Below are 23,523 nucleotides of genomic sequence, written 5' to 3'. Positions count from 1 at the left end.
CAGCCGCTTCCCTTGTTAAAATCATTAAAACCACGTCACCCAGCCGCTTCCCTTGTTAAAATCACGTCACCCAGTCGTTTCTCTTGTTAAAACCATTAAAACCACGTCACCCAGCCGCTTCCCTTGTTAAAACCACGTCACCCAGTCAGGATCGTATGTATAACATTTGGTTACTTTTAGTATCTGTGCAAAATATAAAAATGTACCACCTCAATTCAAACCCGGCGAAACTCAATCTGAGATAAAACAACCTTTCAACAACAACAACGCAACAAAAGTCTGAATAACAGGCAGACAACAAGGTTGAAAGGAGAGGCTGACCGGTTGGCATGACGTCACCACTTAAAAAACAAAAGTAGATTTTCCTACAACCCAGCTCCTTCCTTTTCTTTCCTCTCATGAAACACTGACACACAGCCGACTCAGGACTGAACCTTGTATAGAGATCTTTGACTGTCTCAGGGCTCTCCATCTCAGTCCTGGAACGCTAATAGTCGTGAAGGCTTTTGTTCCAGCCCTGCTGTAACACCGAATTCAAATAACTAATCAAGGTCTTGTCTGGACCACAATAAGCTGAATCAAATAACCAACTAATTAAGGTCTTCTGTCTGGACCATAACAAGCTGAATCAGGTATGTTAGTGCTGGACAGGAGTAAAAGCCTGCATACTCAGTACTTCTCCATGGCCGGGGTTGGAGACCCCTGACACAGACAGATGTGGGTAAGACTCTGGTTCAGGCTGGTTCGATACCAGAGGTAAACAATAGTCCGTCTGTATCTGTCCTGAAGGCACCACTCCTCTTTCTCTGCTGCGCACTACACTCAGGCCTGGTCCCAAATCCACCTCTAGTCCCTCCTACACCCCTATCAGACATGTTGGGGCTGAGTTGGATAACTTCAAACAGTGCTTTTGTTGTGGTGCATGTAACAGAACGAGAGATCATATCTCTAACATAAAAGTGCAACAATTTGTTTAAGGTGCTGATGGCAATTCAGGTTCAAAGGTCCATGAGGTATCATTACCATCGCCCTGCCCTGTCCCACAGGAAGTCAAATACCCTTTCCTGGTACCCCGCCAGAATGACATAAACCCGATCAGTCAATGATGTCGTACATCTCTAAAGCCTAATGGAACTGAATGAAACTGTTGGACGAGTCAGACCTCGTGTCATTTCTGGTCTCCTCTCTGGCCGTCCTTCCAGGTACCCTGCTATTCTCCTCTCTTCATCCTCGCTATTCTTAACTTGTACCCAGCCAGCGCTCTCACTACCACCAACACACACACACACACACACACACACACACACACACACACGCAGACACACACACACACGCACACACACACACACACACACACACACACACACACACACACACACACACACACACGCACACACACACACACACACACACTACTGACCAGCTCCCAGTCTTACTAGACGCAGCTTATCCTAACGTCTCTTGTATGGAGGGAGTGATGGAAGAAGGGACAGATAGGAAGGTAGCTTTGGCTTGGGCAGGGCTAAATGGCAATTGGATGGTCTGGCCGATGGCCTATTGGACTAATACTTCCTACTTCCTGAAGACGAGTGAATGGTTTGGACTAGCCTCAAGGTGCACTTCCTGTTTACTTCTACCTGTACTATTTACTCCGAGAGTGACCTCACTATTGTTATCCAATCACTGAGCCCCGTTCTTCCTCATTCTAACCCCACCCCCTCCCAAAGGGGAATACAGAACAACAAACAATGCAGGGTGAGGACATGGTGTAAAAAAAAACTAGATTCCCAAAGTACACAAAACAAACAAATACAAAAGTACTGACTAGAACACCGCGTAACAGAGATCAAGTCAAAAGAGAAGATACACCTATTCTCCTATCACACCTTATGGTCCCACGTAACAGAAATCAAGTCAAAAGAGAAGATGAATGTAAACAAATGATGGTTTTAGCTCAGAGGGACACCCCTGCTAAAGGAGAAATGGAGAGAGAGATAAAAACCACCTCCACTCTCAGCCAGCCCCCCTACTCCCGGGGGCTATGAGAGAATAGTGGTGATGAAGTCGTAGAACCTCTTGGAGTACTGCTCTGGGTTCACCGTGGAGATCTCCGCTCCCGCCTGCAGGGGAGACACATGGTGGAGGAGTCAGTCAATGGAAGACACACAATCACACAAAAATCACACCAAACGAGGTGCAGACTCACTCACTCACTCACTCACTCACTCACTCACTCACTCACTCACTCACTCACTCACTCACTCACTCACTCACTCACTCACTCACCACTCACTCACTCACTCACTCACTCACTCACTCACTCCACTCACTCACTCACTCACTCACTCACTCACCACTCACTCACTCACCACCACTCACTCACTCACTCACTCACTCACTCACTCACTCACTCACTCACTCACTCACTCACTCACTCACTCACTCACTCACTCACTCACTCCGTGTTTGACGGTCTTGGCACGTGACGGCACTTCACTGGCACGTAATGCTGCAGAATATCAATGACCGCCATGAAGTACACCTCCTTCCTAGGAGCACCTGGACACACAGACACACAGGATTATCCCTACACCTTCTTCCTAGGAGCACCTGGACACACAGACACACAGGATTATCCCTACACCTCCTTCCTAGGAGCACCTGGACACACAGACACACAGGATTATCCCTACACCTTCTTCCTAGGAGCACCTGGACACACAGACACACAGGACTATCCCTACACCTACTGCCTAGAAACACCTGAACACACAGGACTATCCCTACACCTACTGCCTAGAAACACCTGAACACACAGGACTATCCCTACACCTACTGCCTAGAAACACCTGAACACACAGGACTATCCCTACACCTACTGCCTAGAAACACCTGAACACACAGGACTATCCCTAGATCTGTAATGACATAACACAAGGGGCACCGGAGAGCTACAAGGACTGTCATCTATACTGTTGATCTAGTTGGTATTTCTCACCATCTCCTGAACACCTCCCTCTCCACTCACCGTCGTTGCTCTTGATGGCATAGACGTCTATGGTGGGGTCAAACTCCCCGGGGGACAGGGGCTTGGTGCTGTCCAGGGTGTTACTGGGGGAGTCAGGGGGAGTGCCAATCCCTCCGTCACTCTCCCCCTCATCGTCCCCCTCGTTATCCTCACTCTCCACCTCCTCCTGCTCAGCCCGCTCCACATCATGGATCCCCACCAGCAGACTGTAGTCCATCAGCTTCAACTGGGCCAGGAACTGGAGGTCGGGAGGGAAATAAAATGTGTTGAGGGAGACCGGATTAATCCAGACCCAAGTATTAATTCACTCACATCAGAAGAAATAACAGAACCACACACACACACACACACACCTCCACGTCTTTACGTAGCTTCTCCAGGAACATCTTCTTGTTGTCGTCGTCGATGCAGATCTTCTGTCCATCGTTGATGAAGTCGTTGTCCTTGTAGGTGGGCAGCTCCTTGGCCTGACGCCCCACACAGAAACACAGTCAGGACAGCAGAGGACACACCTGGACTCTACAGCTATTCACACTAATAAGGAAAAGTACCAGGGTTTACACTCTTTAAAATGACCCTCTGACTCATTGAATAAATTGATATGAATCCTGTTTTTCTGTGACACCCTCAGTTTGAAACAGACAGTGGGAGCTCTATGGGGTTTGTGAGTTTCCATTGGGCCATCTGGCTGCAATACCATGTGTGACATGGGGTCTGGGGGCACTTGTGTTTAAAGTGAAGCATTATTCTGTGGAACTGAGGAAGGAGTGAGTAGGAAATGAGGTCACAGCAGCAGCTCAGCTCAGGGAGCTGACAGAAGCAATTCTACAGCAGCACCAGGAAATGAGGTCACAGCAGCAGCTCAGCTCAGGGAGCTGACAGAAGCAATACTACAGCAGCACCAGGAAATGAGGTCACAGCAGCAGCTCAGCTCAGGGAGCTGACAGAAGCAATACTACAGCAGCACCAGGAAATGAGGTCACAGCAGCAGCTCAGCTCAGGGAGCTGACAGAAGCAATTCTACAGCAGCACCAGGAAATGAGCCACACACACACACACACACACACTGAGCCAAGACCTGACACACAGAAATGGATACACACATAGAATAGTATCAGATGGACACAAATACACACACAGACCACAAACACTCAAATGGATGAACGTTGTAATAATGTGGAGTCAGAAGGAAGAGACACTACTACCGGCTACAGATATCATCCTGTGTATGACATCCATTCCATATATCCATCCACCCATTCTGTCCATGCATCCTTAATCTCTCCCACCTTCCTGATCAACCTTTTAATAGGGCAATGATCAGTTCAGGTCAGTACAGACAACCCCATACAAGCATCACGTACTGGGGTGACATGGTAGAGAAGCAGAACAGATGAAGTAGGATGAAAACAGCCAAGAAAGAGAGAGAGGAGGGTGGGGGGGAAACAATAGAGAGGGGGGAGGGAGAGAGGGGGTGGAGAGAGTGAGCGAGAAAGAGAGAGACAGACAGCGATAGATTATTGGCCCAGTGCACAAGGTCTTCAGTCAGGTGACCGGAGTTAGTTTTTGAATTCTATTATCATATAACTACAGGAAGTTTGTGACACATCGAATGTGACTGACGTCTCTCGACAGTGAATCAGCCTCAGCTTGGGGAGAGAGAGAACAGGAGAACTGCACCAGATCACCAACTGGACTATCACAAAATACACAGCACAACCTCCAGGTAAATAAAACCAGCCCGTGTGGCTCAGCTGTGGGTATGATTCCCATGGGGGAAAATGGATGCACTCAAGTCGCTCTGTATGTCGCTCTGGATAAGAGTGTCTGCTAAATGACAACTGGAGTGTGATTAGTAGTCAGGAAGGAGAGGCCTGGTGGTGCTCTGGTCTGGGCATGCTCAGACAACAGCTGTCCCAACCAGCCTCTCAGCCAGTCAATGCTGAATGGTCCTCCGTGTCAGCTACACACAGACCGAATGGTCCTCCGTGTCAGCTACACACAGACCGAATGGTCCTCCGTGTCAGCTACACACAGACCGAATGGTCCTCCGTGTCAGCTACACACAGACCGAATGGTCCTCCGTGTCAGCTACACACAGACCGAATGGTCCTCCGTGTCAGCTACACACAGACCGAATGGTCCTCCGTGTCAGCTACACACAGACCGAATGGTCCTCCGTGTCAGCTACACACAGACCGAATGGTCCTCCGTGTCAGCTACACACAGACCGAATGGTCCTCCGTGTCAGCTACACACAGACCGAATGGTCCTCCGTGTCAGCTACACACAGACCGTGTCTGAAAATACTTTAAGCCAGTGGGTGTAGTGCACTACGTAGGGAATAGGGTGCCACTTCAGATGCACACACACACACACACAGAGGTACAGCATTTCAGTTTATTTAACCTTTATTTAACTAGGCAAGTCAATTAAGAACAAATTCTTATTTACAATGACAGCCTAGGAACAGTGGGTTAACTGCCTGTTCAGGGGCCTAATGACAGAATTATTACCTTGTCAGCTCAGGGATTCAAACCAGCAACCTTTTGGTTACTGGCCCAACGTTCAAACCACTAAACTACCAGCCTCTAACCACTAGGCTACCTGCCGCCCCAAAATATGTCATAAGTGTGTTTATGAGAGGAATGGGAAGTGAAAGTGATTGGTTGAGAGTCAATAAGCCATAAAGGAAAAGGGCAGCAGTATGAAAACGTTCCAGAATAAACCAGGTCCATGGCTCTTTACTAGGAATCCTGTAGCCGCCATTACATGAATCTGAAGAAAGTTATGAAAATAAAATGAGATACGACTGATCTGATATATTGAGTATGACTGGCCTTGGTTCTACAATACGATTGATCAGAGACAGAGAGAGAGAGAGACAGAGAGACAGAGAGAGAGAGCGAGAGACCGACAGAGCGAGTGAGAGAAAGACAGAGAGACAAAGAGAGCGAGAGACACGGACAGAGAGACCGACAGAGAGCGAGCGACAGACAGACAGAGCGAGAGAGAGCGCGAGAGAGAGACAAAGAGAGCGAGAGACACGGACAGAGAGACCGACAGAGAGCGAGCGACAGACAGAGCGAGAGAGAGCGCGAGAGAGAGACACAGAGAGAGAGAGAGAGAGAGAGAGAGAGAGACATGGACAGAGAGAGCGAGAGAGAGACACAGACAGAGAGAGTGAGAGAGAGAGAGAGAGAGACAGACAGACAGAGCGACAGACAGAGCGAGAGAGTGACAGACAGAGAAACAGACAGAGAGCGACACAGACAGAGATATAGAGAGAGAGACAGACGAGAGCGAGAGCGACAGAGCGAGAGATAGCTACTGTTGAAGTTGGAAGTTTACATACACTTTAGCCGAATATATTTAAACTCAGATTTTCACAATCCCTGACATTTATTCCTAGTAAAAATTCCCTGTCAATTAGGATCACCACTTTATTTTAAGAATGTGAAATGTTAGAATAATAGTAGAGAAGAATGATTGAGAATGAGAATGATTTATTTCAGCTTTTATTTCTTTCATCACATTCCCAGTGGGTCAGAAGTTTACATGCACTCAATTAGTATTTGGTAGCATTGCCTTGAAATTGTTTAACTTGAGTCAAATGTTTCGGGTAACCTTCCACAAGCTTCCCGCAATAAGTTAGGTGAGTTTTGGCCCATTCCTCCTGACAAAGCAAGTGTAACTGAGTCAGGTTTCTAGGCCTCGTTGCTCGCACATGCTTTTTCAGTTCTGCCCACACATTTTCTATGGGCTTTGTGATGGCCACTCCAATACCTTGACTTTGTTGTCTTTAAGCCATTTTGCCACAACTTTGGAAGTATGCTTGGGGTCATTGTCCATTTGGAAGACCCATTTGCGACCAAGCTTTAACTTCCTGACTGATTGTTCCTGACTGATTGACTGTTGCCATCTATTTTGTGAAGTGAACCAGTCCCTCCTGCAGCAAAGCAGCCCCACAACATGAGGTAGGAACCCCCGTGCTTCATGATTAGGACGGTGTTCTTCGGCTTGCAAGCCTCCCCCCTTTTCCTCCAAACATAATGATGGTCAAGTATGATCTTTGTCCCCATGTGCAGTTGCAAACCGTAGCTTTTTTATGGCAGTTTTGGAGCAGTGGCTTCTTCCTTGCTGAACGGCCTTTCGGGTTATGTCGATATAGGACTCGTTTTACTGTGGATATAGATACTTTTGTACCTGTTTCCTCCAGCATCTTCACAAGGTCCTTTGCTGTTGTTCTGGGACTGATTTGCACATTTCGCACCAAAGTACATTCATCTCTAGGAGACAGAGCTTGTCTCCTTCTTGAGCGGTATGACGGCTGTGTGGTCCCATGGTGTTTATACTTGCATACTATTGTTTGTACAGATGAACTTGGTACCTTCAGGCATTTGGAAATTGCTTCCAAGGATGAACCAGACTTGTGGAGGTCTTGGCTGATTTCTTTTGATTTTCCCATGATGTCAAGCAAAGAGGCACTGAGGCCGAAGGTAGGCCTTGAAATACATCCACAGGTCACCTCCAATTGACTCAAATGATGTCAATTAGCCTATCAGAAGCTTCTAAAGCCATGACATCATTTTCCAAGCTGTTTAAAGGCACAGTCAACTTAGTGTATGTAAACTTCTGACCCACTGGAATTGTGATATAGTGAATTTAAAGTGAAATAATCTGTCCGTAAACAATAGTTGGAAAAATGACTTGTGTCATGCACAAAGTAGATGTCCTAACCGACTTGCCAAAACTACAGTTTGTAAACAAGACATTGGGGAGTTGTTGAAAAACAAGTTTTAATGACTCCAACCTAAGTGTATGTATGTAAACTTCCGACTTCAACCTGTATATAGATAGGATATAGATATAGCATGCCTGGCCTTGTTCCTTACGTCTCTTACGTGTTTCATGGCGCAGTAAAAGCGCGTGGCGATCCGCAGCGTTTGCAGCCTTTGCTGAACATTAGATTTGGGCCGCGGGGGTGCATCCTCAGGAGGGCGTGGCTGCTGGAAGAGGGGAGCGAGGGGGGGATGGAGGAGGAGAGAGCCGGGGAAAGGAAGAAAGGAAGTTGAAAGGAAAGTGTTTAAGAAATACAAACTGTATTAGTATAAAGCGCGGCAAGGAGAGAGAGCTTCTGAAAGAGTGCACAGCCTGGCAAGTGCTGGTGGAAAAGCCACGGTCGCAGTTTAAATTCCCACAGGGACCACATACAAACTAAATTGTCTTCTCTCACTGAACCGCAAGTGGCTTTGGATCAGAGCGTCTGCTAAGTGGAATATATTTGAAGTGACATATCTCACCATTCTAGCTGGAATGGCAGAGTATTCAACACATGAAGCTGTGTCAATCACATCTGTCAAATAGAAATCCAGGTTGGATGTGAGGACAGCAGCACGATGAAGTTGTCCGGGCTGTTGGAGAAACACGCCTGGAGATGCAGGGACATGCAGAAAACATGCATGAGAGAGCGAGAGAAGGAGCATGCAGCCAGCCAAGAGTGCTTGTTGTTTGTGTGTGAAACATCACACACACCGTACCGCCGTTACACACACACACACACACACACCGTACCGCCGTTACACACACACCGTACCGCCGTTACACACACACCGTACCGCCGTTACACACACACCGTACCGCCGTTACACACACACCGTACCGCCGTTACACACACACCGTACCGCCGTTACACACACCGTGCCGTACCGCCCGCGTTACACACACACCGTACCGCCGTTACACACACACACACACACCGTACCGCCGTCACACACACACACCGTACCGCCGTTACACACACACACACACACCGTACGCCGTTACACACACACACACACACCGTACCGCCGTTACACACACACACACACACCGTACCGCCGTTACACACACACACACACACACCGTACCGCCGTTACACACACACACACACCGTACCGCCGTTACACACACACACCGTACCGCCGTTACACACACACACACACCGTACCGCCGTTACACACACACACACACACACCGTACCGCCGTTACACACACACACACACCGTACCGCCGTTACACACACACACACCGTACCGCCGTTACACACACACACACCGTACTGCCGTTACACACACACACACACACCGTACCGCCGTTACACACACACACACCTTACCGCCGTTACACACACACACACCTTACCGCCGTTACACACACACACACCGTACCGCCGTTACACACACACACACCGTACCGCCGTTACACACACACACACCGTACCGCCGTTACACACACACACCGTACCGCCGTTACACACACACACCGTACCGCCGTCACACACACACACCGTACCGCCGTTACACACACACACACACACACCGTACCGCCGTTACACACACACACCGTACCGCCGTTACACACACACACACCGTACCGCCGTTACACACACACACCGTACCGCCGTTACACACACACCGTACCGCCGTTACACACACACACACCGTACCGCCATTACACACACACACCGTACCGCCGTTACACACACACCGTACCGCCGTTACACACACACACACCGTACCGCCGTTACACACACACACACCGTACCGCCGTTACACACACACACACACACACCGTACCGCCGTTACACACACACACACACACCGTACCGCCGTTACACACACACACATTACGCAGGCTAACAGACACCAGCTCCACCGTACCTTCATTCACCCCTCCAGTATTCTGAATACACAGCAGTCTATGAATACATCAGTCACAACTTATCCAGACTGGAATCACACAACCTCAAAATGTAGAAAATGTGTGTTTCTAAAGTCAGTCTGAATATGAGTGAACATACACACGCGTGACCCCACTCAACATACACACGCGTGACCCCACTCAACATGCACAAACACGCGTGACCCCACTCAACATGCACAAACACACACAAGCGTGACCCCACTCAACATGCACAAACACACGCGCGCGCACACACACACACACACACACACACACACACACACACACGATCCCGCTCAAAACACAACATACACACGGGGTCGCGTGTATGTTGAGCAGGGTCGCGCACACATGCGTGACCCCCACTCAAAACACACACAACTCTGCTCAACGCGCGCACACACACACACGACTCAACACACACGTGAGCGCGACCCCGCTCAACATACGCACATGCAATCCCGCTCAACACACGCACGCATGACCCCACTCAACAACAGCACACACACACACACACACACACACACACGACCCCGCTCAACGTGCGCGCGTGACCACACCCACAGTTATTGTGGTCGTAGTTGCTGTAGTAAAATGAACAAGTCCTTCCATATCTTGGCTAGTGTTATCACTGATCTGGCAGTAGTAAGCATCTGCTTCTCCATAGAACTCTGTTCTCTTCCTCAGAGAACCCTGCTGGTTCTCCCGGCCCAGATTCTACTGTCGCCAGGGGAGTCTCTCACACACCTACAACAGAAAAACACACAACTCTCTCTTCTCCACACACACACACAGAGTCCGAATACAGTATGCCGCAAAGTTCACAGTCTCACACGCCAGGTCACATCACACTCAGGTGACACTCAGAATCTTTTCCACACTGCAGGTTAAGTTCCTGACGACAGGGAAGGTTGCAGAATCACAAAGCCTGTGGTCCGTTTGTACAACTACCATTGGCTGAATCAGAGCCATGCACTTCAAATGTATGACTATGGGCTGAATCATTCATTCACTCCCACTCAGAGAAAGTCTGCTCTCATTACCAGAAAACCGCCTCATACAACTAACAGCATCTGATCAAATAATCCAGCAATGTAAACACACACACACCAAGCAGGGGACGCAATGGTACTGCTGTAACGGTAGTAAAGTGATGGAGCACACGGAACTGAACACACAGAGCATGCAACAGTATGGGGGAAGGTAACGGGCAGGTAGGGACAAGTAGGGAGGAGTGTAACGGGCAGGTAGGGACAAGTAGGGAGGAGTGTAACGGGCAGGTAGGGACAAGTAGGGGGGAGTGTAACGGGCAGGTAGGGACAAGTAGGGGGAGTGTAACGGGCAGGTAGGGACAAGTAGGGAGGAGTGTAACGGGCAGGTAGGGGGAGGAGTGTAACAGGCAGGGGGTAACGGGCAGGTAGGGGTGGGAGTGTAACGGGCAGGTAGGGGGAGTGTAACGGGCAGGTAGGGGGAGTGTAACGGGCAGGTAGGGGGTAACGGGCAGGTCGGGGGGGAGTGTAACGGGCAGGTGGGGGGGAGTGTAACGGGCAGGTCGAGGGGGGAGTGTAACGGGCAGGTAGAGGGGGAGTGTAACGGGCAGGTAGAGGGGGGAGTGTAACGGGCAGGTGGGGGGAGTGTAACGGGCAGGTGGGGGGAGTGTAACGGGCAGGTGGGGGGGGTGTAACGGGCAGGTGGGGGGAGTGTAACGGGCAGGTAGGGGGGGAGTGTAACGGGCAGGTAGGGGGATGTAATGGGCAGGTAGGGGGAGTGTAACGGGCAGGTAGAGGGGGAGTGTAACGGGCAGGTGTGGGGGGTGTAACGGTCAGGTAGGGGGAGTGTAACGGGCAGGTAGGGGGTGTAACGGGCAGGTGGGTGGGGGGGTGTAACGGGCAGGTGGGGGGTGTAACGGGCAAGTAGGGGGTGTAACGGGCAGGTAGGGGGGGCTGTAACGGGCAGGTAGGGGGTGTAACGGGCAGGTAGGGGGAGTGTAACGGGCAGGTCTTAACAGAAAAGGGTAGATGGTTTGAATACCCCCCCATGTAGTTGAAGACAGAATGGCAGGTCAGGTAGGTAATGGACAGAAGCTGTGTTGGTTTAAATCACCAGGTCTGAACACACAGCTCCCTCCCGCCCTCCACATGGTTGTATAGGACAGGGAGTGGCCAGGAATCAGAATCCATACTCAGTGTCTATATAAATACATTAAACACACCATGTATAGGTCCAGAGCTGGTTGTGTGTGTGTGTGTGTGTGTAAATGACTGTACCTTCTCCTTGTCGCTGGCCTCCCTGGCCACAGTGGAGCCCTGACAGACAGAAAGATGTCAGACATTTTATCATTGATTTCCTTTTGTAAGCCTGTAACCCCTCCCTCCCTCCCTCCCTGCACCTACCTACCTTCAGATCATATTTTTTGTAGACGGGGAGGCGGTGGGAGAAGATGTTCCTGGTGACGATCATGTAGGTCTCGTCTCCGTCCACCGTGAGGCGGTACATCCCCAGGAACTGAGGCAGCAGCGTGTTGCCATGACACTCCACTATGAACTAGGAGGGGGAGGCACTCACTTTGGTACTTCTTTAGGCTTGTGTGTGTGTGTGTGTGTGTGCGCATGTGTTTGTGTGCCTCTACCTGGTGGTACTTTTTGAGGATGTTGTGTGTAATGTGTGTGTGTGTGTGTGTGTGTGTGTGCCTCTACCTGGTGGTACTTCTTGAGGATGTTGTGCATCTCAGCCACATCCTCGCTGGTGATGGTTTTGATGACGTAGTGTTTGTCGTAGGTGGTGTGAAAGCGAGCGCCAGTCCGACCCTGAGCATCACTGTTCAACGGAGCCGCACGGGTCAGGGAATTCTACAGTAAGAGAAGAGTCAATCACTCATTTATGGAAACATATGAAACAGTGTTTGAATCTACAGAGAATGAGGGAGAGCGACAGAAAGAGAGAGAGGGAAGAGAGAGCGACAGAAAGAGAGAGGGGGAAGAGAGAGCGACAGAAAGAGAGAGAGGGAAGAGAGAGCGACAGAAAGAGAGAGGGGGAAGAGAGAGCGACAGAAAGAGAGAGAGGGAAGAGAGAGCGACAGAAAGAGAGAGAGGGAAGAGAGAGCGACAGAAAGAGAGAGAGGGAAGAGAGAGCGACAGAAAGAGAGAGAGGGAAGAGAGAGCGACAGAAAGAGAGAGAGGGAAGAGAGAGCGACAGAAAGAGAGAGAGGGAAGAGAGAGCGACAGAAAGAGAGAGCGGGAAGAGAGAGCGACAGAAAGAGAGAGCGGGAAGAGAGAGCGACAGAAAGAGAGAGAGGGAAGAGAGCGACAGAAAGAGAGAGGGAAGAGAGAGAGGGAAGAGAGAGAGGAAGAGAGAGCGACAGAAAGAGAGAGAGGGAAGAGAGAGCGACAGAAAGAGAGAGAGGAAGAGAGAGCGACAGAAAGAGAGAGCGGGAAGAGAGAGTGACAGAAAGAGAGAGCGACAGAAAGAGAGAGAGGGAAGAGAGAGCGACAGAAAGAGAGAGAGGGAAGAGAGAGCGACAGAAAGAGAGAGAGGGAAGAGAGAGCGACAGAAAGAGAGAGAGGGAAGAGAGAGCGACAGAAAGAGAGAGAGGGAAGAGAGAGCGACAGAAAGAGAGAGAGGGAAGAGAGAGAGGGAAGAGAGAGAGGGAAGAGAGAGAGGGAAGAGAGAGAGGGAAGAGAGAGCGACAGGAAAGAGAGAGAGGGAAGAGAGAGCGACAGGAAAGAGAGAGAGGGAAGAGAGAGCGACAGGGAAGAGAGAGAGGGAAGAGAGAGCGACAGGGAAGAGAGAGAGGGAAGAGAGAGCGACAGGGAAGAGAGAGAGGGAAGAGAGAGCGACAGAGAAGAGAGAGGGACAGAAAGAGAGAGGGAAGAGAGAGAGGAAGAGAGAGCGACAGAAAGAGAGAGAGGGAAGAGAGAGCGACAGAAAGAGAGAGAGGGAAGAGAGAGCGACAGAAAGAGAGAGAGGGAAGAGAGAGCGACAGAAAGAGAGAGAGGGAAGAGAGAGCGACAGAAAGAGAGAGAGGGAAGAGAGAGCGACAGAAAGAGAGAGAGGGAAGAGAGAGCGACAGAAAGAGAGAGAGGGAAGAGAGAGCGACAGAAAGAGAGAGAGGGAAGAGAGAGCGACAGAAAGAGAGAGGGGAAGAGAGAGCGACAGAAAGAGAGAGGGGGAAGAGAGAGCGACAGAAAGAGAGAGGGAAGAGAGAGCGACAGAAAGAGAGAGAGGGAAGAGAGAGCGACAGAAAGAGAGAGAGGGAAGAGAGAGCGACAGAAAGAGAGAGAGGGAAGAGAGAGCGACAGAAAGAGAGGGAAGAGAGAGCGACAGAAAGAGAAAGGGAAGAGAGAGCGACAGAAAGAGAAAGGGAAGAGAGAGAGACAGAAAGAGAGAGGGAAGAGAGAGAGACAGAAAGAGAAAGGGAAGAGAGAGAGACAGAAAGAGAGAGGGAAGAGAGAGAGACAGAAACAGAGAGGGAAGAGAGAGCGACAGAAAGAGAGGGAAGAGATAGCGACAGAAAGAGAGGGAAGAGAGAGCGACAGAAAGAGAAAGGGAAGAGAGAGAGACAGAAAGAGAGAGGGAAGAGAGAGAGACAGAAACAGAAAGAGGGAAGAGAGAGACAGAAACAGAAAGAGGGAAGAGAGAGAGACAGAAAGAGGGAAGAGAGAGCGACAGAAAGAGAGAGAGGGAAGAGAGAGCGACAGAAAGAGAGAGAGGGAAGAGAGAGCGACAGAAAGAGAGAGAGGGAAGAGAGAGCGACAGAAAGAGAGAGAGGGAAGAGAGAGCGACAGAAACAGAAAGAGGGAAGAGAGAGAGACAGAAACAGAAAGAGGGAAGAGAGAGAGACAGAAACAGAAAGAGGGAAGAGAGAGAGACAGAAAGAGAGAGAGGTGGACTCTGTGACTATCAGAGACAGCTGAAGTCAGGTAGGCCTCCAATCCCTCTACTGCACCCTCCAATTGCCTAGCCCTACACCAGCGCCACGGTGTGTGATGACAAACACCCCTCCTTCCCCTGAGGTTGTGGCCCCACACCCCCTGAACCCCCCTGCCCCTGGCACACAGCTGATGCCCTCCAGAACTACCCCAGATCCAGAACCACCCCACCCTTCCTAGCCCCCTCCATGTCTGGTTGTCTTTCCACCTCCACTGAAATATAAACATGACACAGAGACAGCTGCAGAGGAACAGAATCAATGACCTATCATGCCAACACAGAACACACACAGTGAGAGAGACAGAGACAGCTGCAGAGGACCAGAATCAATGACCTATCATGCAAACACAGAACACACACAGCGAGAGAGACAGAGACAGCTGCAGAGGACCAGAATCAATGACCTATCATGCAAACACAGAACACACACAGTGAGAGAGACAGAGACAGCTGCAGAGGACCAGAATCAATGGCCTATCATGCAAACACAGAACACACACAGTGAGAGAGACAGAGACAGCTGCAGAGGAACAGAATCAATGACCTATCATGCCAACACAGAACACACACAGTGAGAGAGACAGAGACAGCTGCAGAGGACCAGAATCAATGACCTATCATGCCAACACAGAACACACACAGTGAGAGAGACAGAGACAGCTGCAGAGGACCAGAATCAATGGCCTATCATGCAAACACAGAACACACACAGCGAGAGAGACAGAGACAGAAACCGAGAGAGAGAAACAAGACAGAAAGGAGAGAAAGTTGCTGGTAAGATATGAAAGAAAGGGAAAGATTTGGGAGAAAAACAGAGTGGGAGTGAGATGTTCACTCTGTGTGTACCTGGAAATCCTGGTCATCGATGCCAAACCTCTCTCTGAGGTTGCGGAACACCAGAGGACAGTACTCCTTAAACTTGAAATGGCTCGGCATGTTCTCCCTGCACACACATACATTTAACATTAGATAGCATTTACCTTAGGACCAGGGGTTCTGGTGTGGCCCAGTATGGTTGGAAGTGAAATCAGAAAGGTATTTTGTATGATCTTCTGTTTAGAGAAGAACATCATGGATTGTTATTCCCCCCCCGATTCAGTGCCTGGTCTTGTGGTCATTGTAGAAGGAAACAGACATACGTGTTCCTGAGAATCTCATCTTCCAGTGTTGGGGTCATAATATGTTGTAGTTTAAACCGTTGAAAAGATACAGTCACATTTGTATGAATGGAAACAGAAACTGACGTTTCTCTCGCAAAACTATTTTTAAATCACGGGCGTGACACCTAATTTGGGAAATTGCTGGATTAGTGTGTGTGTATGTGTGTGTGTGTATGTATGTGTGTATGTCTGTGTGTGTATGTGTATGTGTGTATGTGTGTGTCTGTGTGTGTGTATGTGTGTGTGTATGTGTGTGTGTGTATGTCTGTGTGTGTATGTATGTGTATGTGTATGTGTATGTGTATGTGTATGTGTGTGTGTGTGTGTGTGTGTGTGTGTGTGTGTGTGTGTGTGTGTGTGTGTGTATACACACTTACTTGTTGAAGAGGTGATTGTCCACCTTAATCTTGGAGTAGGCCTTGAAGTCATCAGGCATCAACATGATAGGGATCTGAACATGGCTCAACTCATTGATCTGAGACAGAGCCGGAGAGACAGAATCATGTATTTGTAGAATAGTGACTAAACATAAAATCCCATCAGTTTGGACTGTTAGACCAGAGACCTTTTCCTTGAATCTAGATGAGCATACAGCACCTCTGACCTCCATCCTCATCACATCACCTTCATCTGCCTCGTTAGCTCAGTGATCAACATCCTGGTTGTGCAGGCTTTGGTTCCAGCCCAGTACCAATGCCTAAAGGCTAAGAACCCATCTACTGCGGCCAACAATCACCTTGACTAGACATTCTGCATTTCTACTGCAGAGAACTGTGAAACACATGATTTTTAGAATCTAACACAGAGTGTCGGAGGACGAGGCAGGGACAGAGTTGTAGTCTAGCGAGCCTCCAGATAGCAGGATTTTAGAGCTACCTAATTATATTTACATTCATTTTGGAGTAGAAAGTAAGTCCTTTAAAAAAAGTGTCACCAGATCTGAGCTTCTCAGTTTATCTACATCCAAATGATCCAGAAACACTGATGAGGTAAACTAGACCACCACACACACACACACACACACACACACACACACGAGAGACCATTGTAAATACAACCCATATTTATGTTGATTTATTTTACCTTTTGTCCGTTAACTATTTGCACATTGTTACAACACTGTATGTATATGTATATATATATATATATATATATATATATATATAATATGACATTTGAAATGTCTCTATTCTTTTGGACCTTTTGTGACTAATGTTTACTCTTCATTGTTTACTTCACTTTTGTCTATTATCTATTAACATATGCTTCCCATGCCAATAAAGCACTTTGAATTGAGATAGCAAGACCAAGCAACCTGCACATTTTTATTTTTTAAATCTTTATTTAATTAGGCAAGTCAGTTAAGAACAAATTCTTATTTTCAATGACGGCCTAGGAACAGTGGGTTAACTGCCTTGTTCAGGGCAGAACGACAGATTTTTACCTTGTCAGCTCGGGGATTCGATCTTCAACCATTCGATTACTAGTCCAACACTCTAACCGCCAGGCCACCCGCCTCTAACCGCCAGGCCACCCGCCTCTAACCGCCAGGCCACCCGCCTCTAACCGCCAGGCCACCCGCCTCTAACCGCTAAGCCAACCGTCACCCCAATGTCCTCTATGCTATTGTATGGTTATTTTTACCCTAAACATATGTTTCCCATGCCAATAAAGCCCTTAAGTAGGACAGACACAGACAGAGAAAATGGCCCAAAAGTGGCAGCTAAATTCAACCATTCGACCACAAATAACTAAATTCAAACAAATAGAAACCTCAAACCAAAATACATACACTATTTACTGGCAAAACGAAATTCTAAAATTCTAAATAGAGATAATCAAATTAGCACAACACCTTGTCAAAAATCTAAGAACTCAAAGGAATACATAAACAATTTAGAGTCAGTGACCATATCCCGGCAATAGAGACAGGACGCCACAGAAAAACATGAGGATCAGAGAAGACGAAGCACTGCGGGTCAGGTAAACAAGAGAATGAGCAGCACTTCCTACACCACATATGACTCAGAGGTATTTACCTCGTGAAATTTAAAGAAAGAATTGCAGGATTTCTTTAACTGCCTGTTGAGGGGAACATTTGCGTTTTGTTAGGGAAAAGGTAGAGACAGCAGATCTTGTTGCAGATGATGTCCTGGCCTGTCATAATAAACAGACGATAGATCCTGCCATGTCATACACATGTCATACACATATTCAAATGATTTACATTGTTGGTGTATTACTTCCCATACATAATTGTTTATGTTGAAATATACAGTACCAGTCAAAAGTTCTGACATATACTCATTCAAGGGTTTGTTTTATTTATACTATTTTCTACATTGTAGAATAATAACTCATCCCAAACCATCTCAATTGGGTTGAGGTCGGGTGATTGTGAAGGTCAGGTCATTTGATGCAGCACTCCATCACTCTCCTTCTTGGTCAAATAGCCCTTACACAGCCTGGAGGTGTATTTTGAGTCATTGTCCTGTTGAAGAACAAATGATAATCCCACTAAACCCAAACCAGATGGGATGGTGTATCCCTGCAGAATGCCGTGGTAGTCATGCTGGTTAAGTCTGCCTTGAATTCTAAAGAAATCACTGACAGTGTCACCAGCAAAGCACCCCCACACCATCACACCTCCTCCTCCATGCTTCACGGTGGGAACCACACATGCAGAGATCATCCGTTCACCTACAGTGCAATGCGTCTCACAAACACACGGTGGTTGGAACCAAAAATATCAAATTTGGAACCATCAGACCAAAGGACTGATTTCCCCCGGTCTAATGTCCATTGCCCGTGTTTCGTGGCCAAAGCAAGTATCTTATTATTGGTGTCCTTTAGTGGTTTCTTTGCAGCAATTCGACCATGAAGGCCTGATTCACACACTCTGAACAGTTGATGTTGAGTTGTGTCTGTTACTTGAACTCTGAAGCATTTATTTGGGTGACAATTTCTGAGGCTGGTATCTCTAATGAACATATCCTCTGGGTCTTCCTGTGGCGGTCCTCATGAGAGCCAGGTAACTCTAATGTACTTATCCTCTGCAGCAGAGGTAACTCTGGGTCTTCCTTTCCTGTGGCGGTCCTCATGAGAGCCAGGTAACTCTAATGTACTTATCCTCTGCACAGAGGTAACTCTGGGTCTTCCTTTCCTGTGGCGGTCCTCATGAGAGCCAGGTAACTCTAATGTACTTATCCTCTGCAGCAGAGGTAACTCTGGGTCTTCCTTTCCTGTGGCGGTCCTCATGAGAGCCAGGTAACTCTAATGAACTGATCCTCTGGGTCTTCCTGTGGCGGTCCTCAGAGCCAGGTAACTCTGGGTCTTCCTGTGGCGCTCCTCAGAGCCAGTTTCATCATGGCACCTGATGGTTTTAGAGACTCCAAAATGTTCCGTATTGACTGACCTTCATGTCATACAGTAATGATGGAATGTTGTTTCTCTTCACTTATTTGAGTGATTCTTGCCATAATATGGACTTGGTATTTTACAAATGAAGGCTATCTTCTGTAAACCACCCCTACCTTGTCACAACACAACTGATTGGTTCAAACAAATTAAGAAATTCCACAACTTTTAACAAGGCACACCTGTTAACTGAAATGCATTCCAGGTGACTACCTCATGAAGCTGGTTGAGAGAATGTGAAGAGTGTGCAAAGCTGTCATCAAGGCAAAGGGTGGCTACTTTGAAGAATCTCAAATATTAAATATGTTTTGATATGACTCCATACGTATTATTTCATAGTTTTGATGTCTTCACTATTATTCTACAACGTAGAAAATAGTCAAACTAAAGAAAAATGCTTGAATGAGTAGGTGTGTCCAGTCTTCTGACTGAGAATACACAGTACCATTATTGCTCAAACATATTGTTAATTTACATTATACTTCATATACATTGCTTTGGCAACAGTGGCAAAGAGGATTGACACCACCATCTCAGATTGTTCTGAAATTGTTTCTGTTGTTAGAAACATAATATTAGCATTAAAAATTCTATTTATAGAGGATTTGGATATGCTAACATTGCTACCATTGACTTGCATTGGATTTGTGCCATAAATGCTAAAAAGTTAGCATTTGAAACAGTGGACAGGGAAACTAAACCAAAGCATGGATTTTATTTATTTAACCAGGTAAGTTGACTGAGAACACATTCTCCTTTACGGCAACGACCTGTGGAATAGTTACAGTGGAGAGGGGGATGAATTAGCTAATTGTAAACTGGGGATGATTAGGTGTCCATGATGGTATCAGAATTTAGCCAGGACACCAGGGTTAACACCCCTACACTTACAAAAAGTGCAATGGGATCTTTAGTGACCACAGAGAGTCAGGTCACCCGTTTAACGTCCCATCCAAAAGACGGCACCCTACACAGGGCAGTGTCCTGGGGCATAGGGCTATTTTTTTTTTAGACCAGAGGAAAGAGTGCCTCCTACTGGCCCTCCAACACCACTTCCAGCAGCATCTGGTCTCCTATCTAGTGACCGACCAGGACCAACCCTGCTTAGCTTCAGAAGCAAGCCAGCAGTGGGATGCAGGGTGGTATGCTGTCATACATTGTCCATAGACTACTTACAGGGTAAGGAAACCAATGTGTTATTTTGTAATTTGGGTGAACTATCCCTTTAATTCTGAGGTTGGGGGGTTTCTTAAAACGTAAAAAAACAAACATGTTATCCACATAGTAGGAACAGCACCATCTAGTGGTCAGAACATGGTAATAACAGGAAGGGACATAAACCTAAGAATTTCAATGACTATTGTCAGAAGAGGGGAAAAACATCCCCAAATTCACTGGGAATACATTATATAGGATGAAGAAACGATATGCTCTGAGACACAGCTCCATACTACTGGTCAGACAGGACTGATGCTATATACATGTTGTCGGGTGGGATTGGCCTGGGGACTAGAGGGTTCATCGGTGGGTTTTGAGAGTTTCTTTGGATTAATCAGGAAAAACAGTTTGTTGAAATTGGATGTTAGGTACTATATTCATTAAATATAATATGAATCGTATAAATTAAAATGATTAACTTGGGTGCAATCAACCAGCTTAATTTCTCAGAGATAAAATGATATTTCAACAAAATAATGTTGCAGGAATGGTAATCTCAGCTGTTTCTACAGAACTACAGGAATGATTTTAGAACAATCTGAGATAGTCATGGTTTGCTGAAATGACATGAACGACCAAACTACCCATTCATTAGAATAAAGCATTTATTGAATTGAATTAAGAGAGAGGGACAGAGAGATAGCCATCGAGGCTGCAGCTTAACCAGTATCTGGTACAGGACGAAAGGAGACAAGGAAAGGAAGCAAGTGGACTTCAGAAGGGGGCAGAAACTTGATGGAACTTGGATGTTAAGGAGAGAGACTACTGACAGAGAGAGACAGACATTCAGTGATGTGGGGTGCCAGGCAACAACGTCACGCAGAGACTGATGCATCCTGAGTACTTCAGGAGACGTCACCACATCACAAAGCTCTGTTTCACACACAGTACAGAGGCAGGAGAGAAGACAATGCCCCTGCACACACACACATGGCACTGGGCCAACCTTCAGGAGGACAGCACAGTGGCAGGAAGCAGCAGCGATGTATTCTGGGGGCTGACGGTGACAGACTACAAATCTCTCCCCTTAAGGAAGCAGGATTACTAAACTCTCTGTAGAATTATATCATCATGACGCATTCATCTGTTCAGTCAGACAGGATTTAGCTCAGAATGAAGAGAACCACAGAGAACAGCATTCTCCAGACCTCAAGGATGAGTAGCCCGACCGGGACAGTCTATGGCTGTGTCCCTAATGGCACCCTACCCCCTTTACAGTGCCCTATGGGCCCTAGCAAAGTCAAAAGAAGTGAAATATAAAGGGAATAGAGGGCTGTTTGGGACGCATCATAGTCACTGTATTCCTTGGCTTGTTCAAATCAACTCTGAGTGAAGCAAAGTGGTGACGACTGCAGGCCTCATGTTCATGTTGCATTTAATCTCCTCCTCTGATGATGGCTCCAAACGTCAGTCTCTTATCTCTCTCTCTTTCACTCGCTCAGCCCGGCCAACTTTCACAGTGCCACTTCCTGTTCGTCGTCGCCTTGGTGACAGAGTCTGGTGTTTCCGTCACAGAGCGGAGAGAGCAAGCTCCGTGCCCCGGTGGACAGGAAGTGGGAGAGGAACTCAGTCAGCACACGGAGGCTTCGCTCTCTCTCGCTCTCACTCATAACACCCTCTGACAGACAGAACCACAGCTCTCTGAACGACACACAGCTCTCTGAACGACCGACACACCGCTACCCCGACCGACCGGCACGCAGCTCTCCGACTGACCGACCGGCACGCAGCTCTCCGACTGACCGACCGGCACGCAGCTCTCCGACTGACCGACCGGCACGCAGCTCTCCGACTGACCGACCGGCACGCAGCTCTCCGACTGACCGACCGGCACGCAGCTCTCTGACTGACCGACCGGCACGCAGCTCTCCGACTGACCGACCGGCACGCAGCTCTCTGACTGACCGACCGGCACGCAGCTCTCCGACCGACCGGCACGCAGCTCTCCGACCGACCGGCACGCAGCTCTCCAAACAACCAGCACACAGTGATGTGTAAAGCAACGATGTAATTTAAACCCCAGGTTTGCTGATGATATGTATTGGCCAAGAAGCTGATTAAACTGCATGCTGGGGACAATAAAAGGCCACTCTAAAATGTGCAGTTTTGTCACACAATGCCACAGATGTTTCAAGTTTCGAGGGAGCGTCCAACTGGCCTGCTGACAGCAGGAATGTCCACCAGAGCAGTTGCATGTTCTTTTCTCAACCATAAGCCGCCTCCAATATTATTTTAGAGAATTTGGTAGTACGCCCAACTGGCCTCACAACATCAGACCATGTGTATGGCGTCGAGTGGGCGAGTGGTTTGCTGATGTCAACGTTGTGAACAGAGTGCTCCTTGGTGTCGGTGGGGTTATGGTATGGGCAGGCACAAGCTACAGACCACAAACACAATTGCATTTTATAGATGGCAATTTGAATGTACAGACATACCGTGACGAGATCCAGAGGCCCATTGTGGTGCCATCACCTCATGTTTCAGCATGATAATGCACGTCCCCATGTCACAAGGATCTGTACACAACTCCTGGAAGCTGAAAATGTCCCAGTTCTTCCATGACCTGCATACTCACCAGACATGTCACCCATTAAGCATGTTTGGGATGCTCTGGATCGATGCGTACGACAGCGTGTTCCAGTTCCCACCAATATCCAGCAACTTCACACAGCCATTGAAGAGGAGTGGGACAACATTCCACAATCAACAGCCTGATCAACTCTATGTGAAGGAGATGTGTCACTCTGCAAGAGTAAAATGGTGGTCACACCAGATACTGTCTGGTTTTCTGATCCATGATCCTAACTTTTTAAATAACGGTTAAATAAAATAACATGAACTGTAACTCAGTAAAATCTTTGAAGATTAAAACATGTATGAAGGTGTCTAATAGAATATACTTGCAAAAATGATTGTAGACATTAATAAATGCATTTCTATAACTTCCTAAATACTTTTTACAATGGAGAAGGAATGCTAAGATGGAGGCACATTGGCTTGAACACAGCAACCCTTATCAGTCATCTAGTGTTAACAAATCATTGGTTT

At 47.8% G+C, this 23,523-nt stretch overlaps 1 pseudogene; it reads right to left on the bottom strand.

Moving 5' to 3' along the window:
- Positions 1–2,019: 2,019 nt before the first annotated feature.
- The window catches only part of LOC112227476, a 41,984-nt pseudogene continuing 20,480 nt past the window's right edge, over positions 2,020–23,523 (bottom strand).

Source organism: Oncorhynchus tshawytscha, linkage group LG29, assembly GCF_018296145.1.
Source record: "Oncorhynchus tshawytscha isolate Ot180627B linkage group LG29, Otsh_v2.0, whole genome shotgun sequence".
NCBI classification, from domain to species: domain Eukaryota; kingdom Metazoa; phylum Chordata; class Actinopteri; order Salmoniformes; family Salmonidae; genus Oncorhynchus; species Oncorhynchus tshawytscha.
Note: the sequence above shows the minus strand (reverse complement) of the source record. Positions and strands in the feature narration are given on the sequence as shown.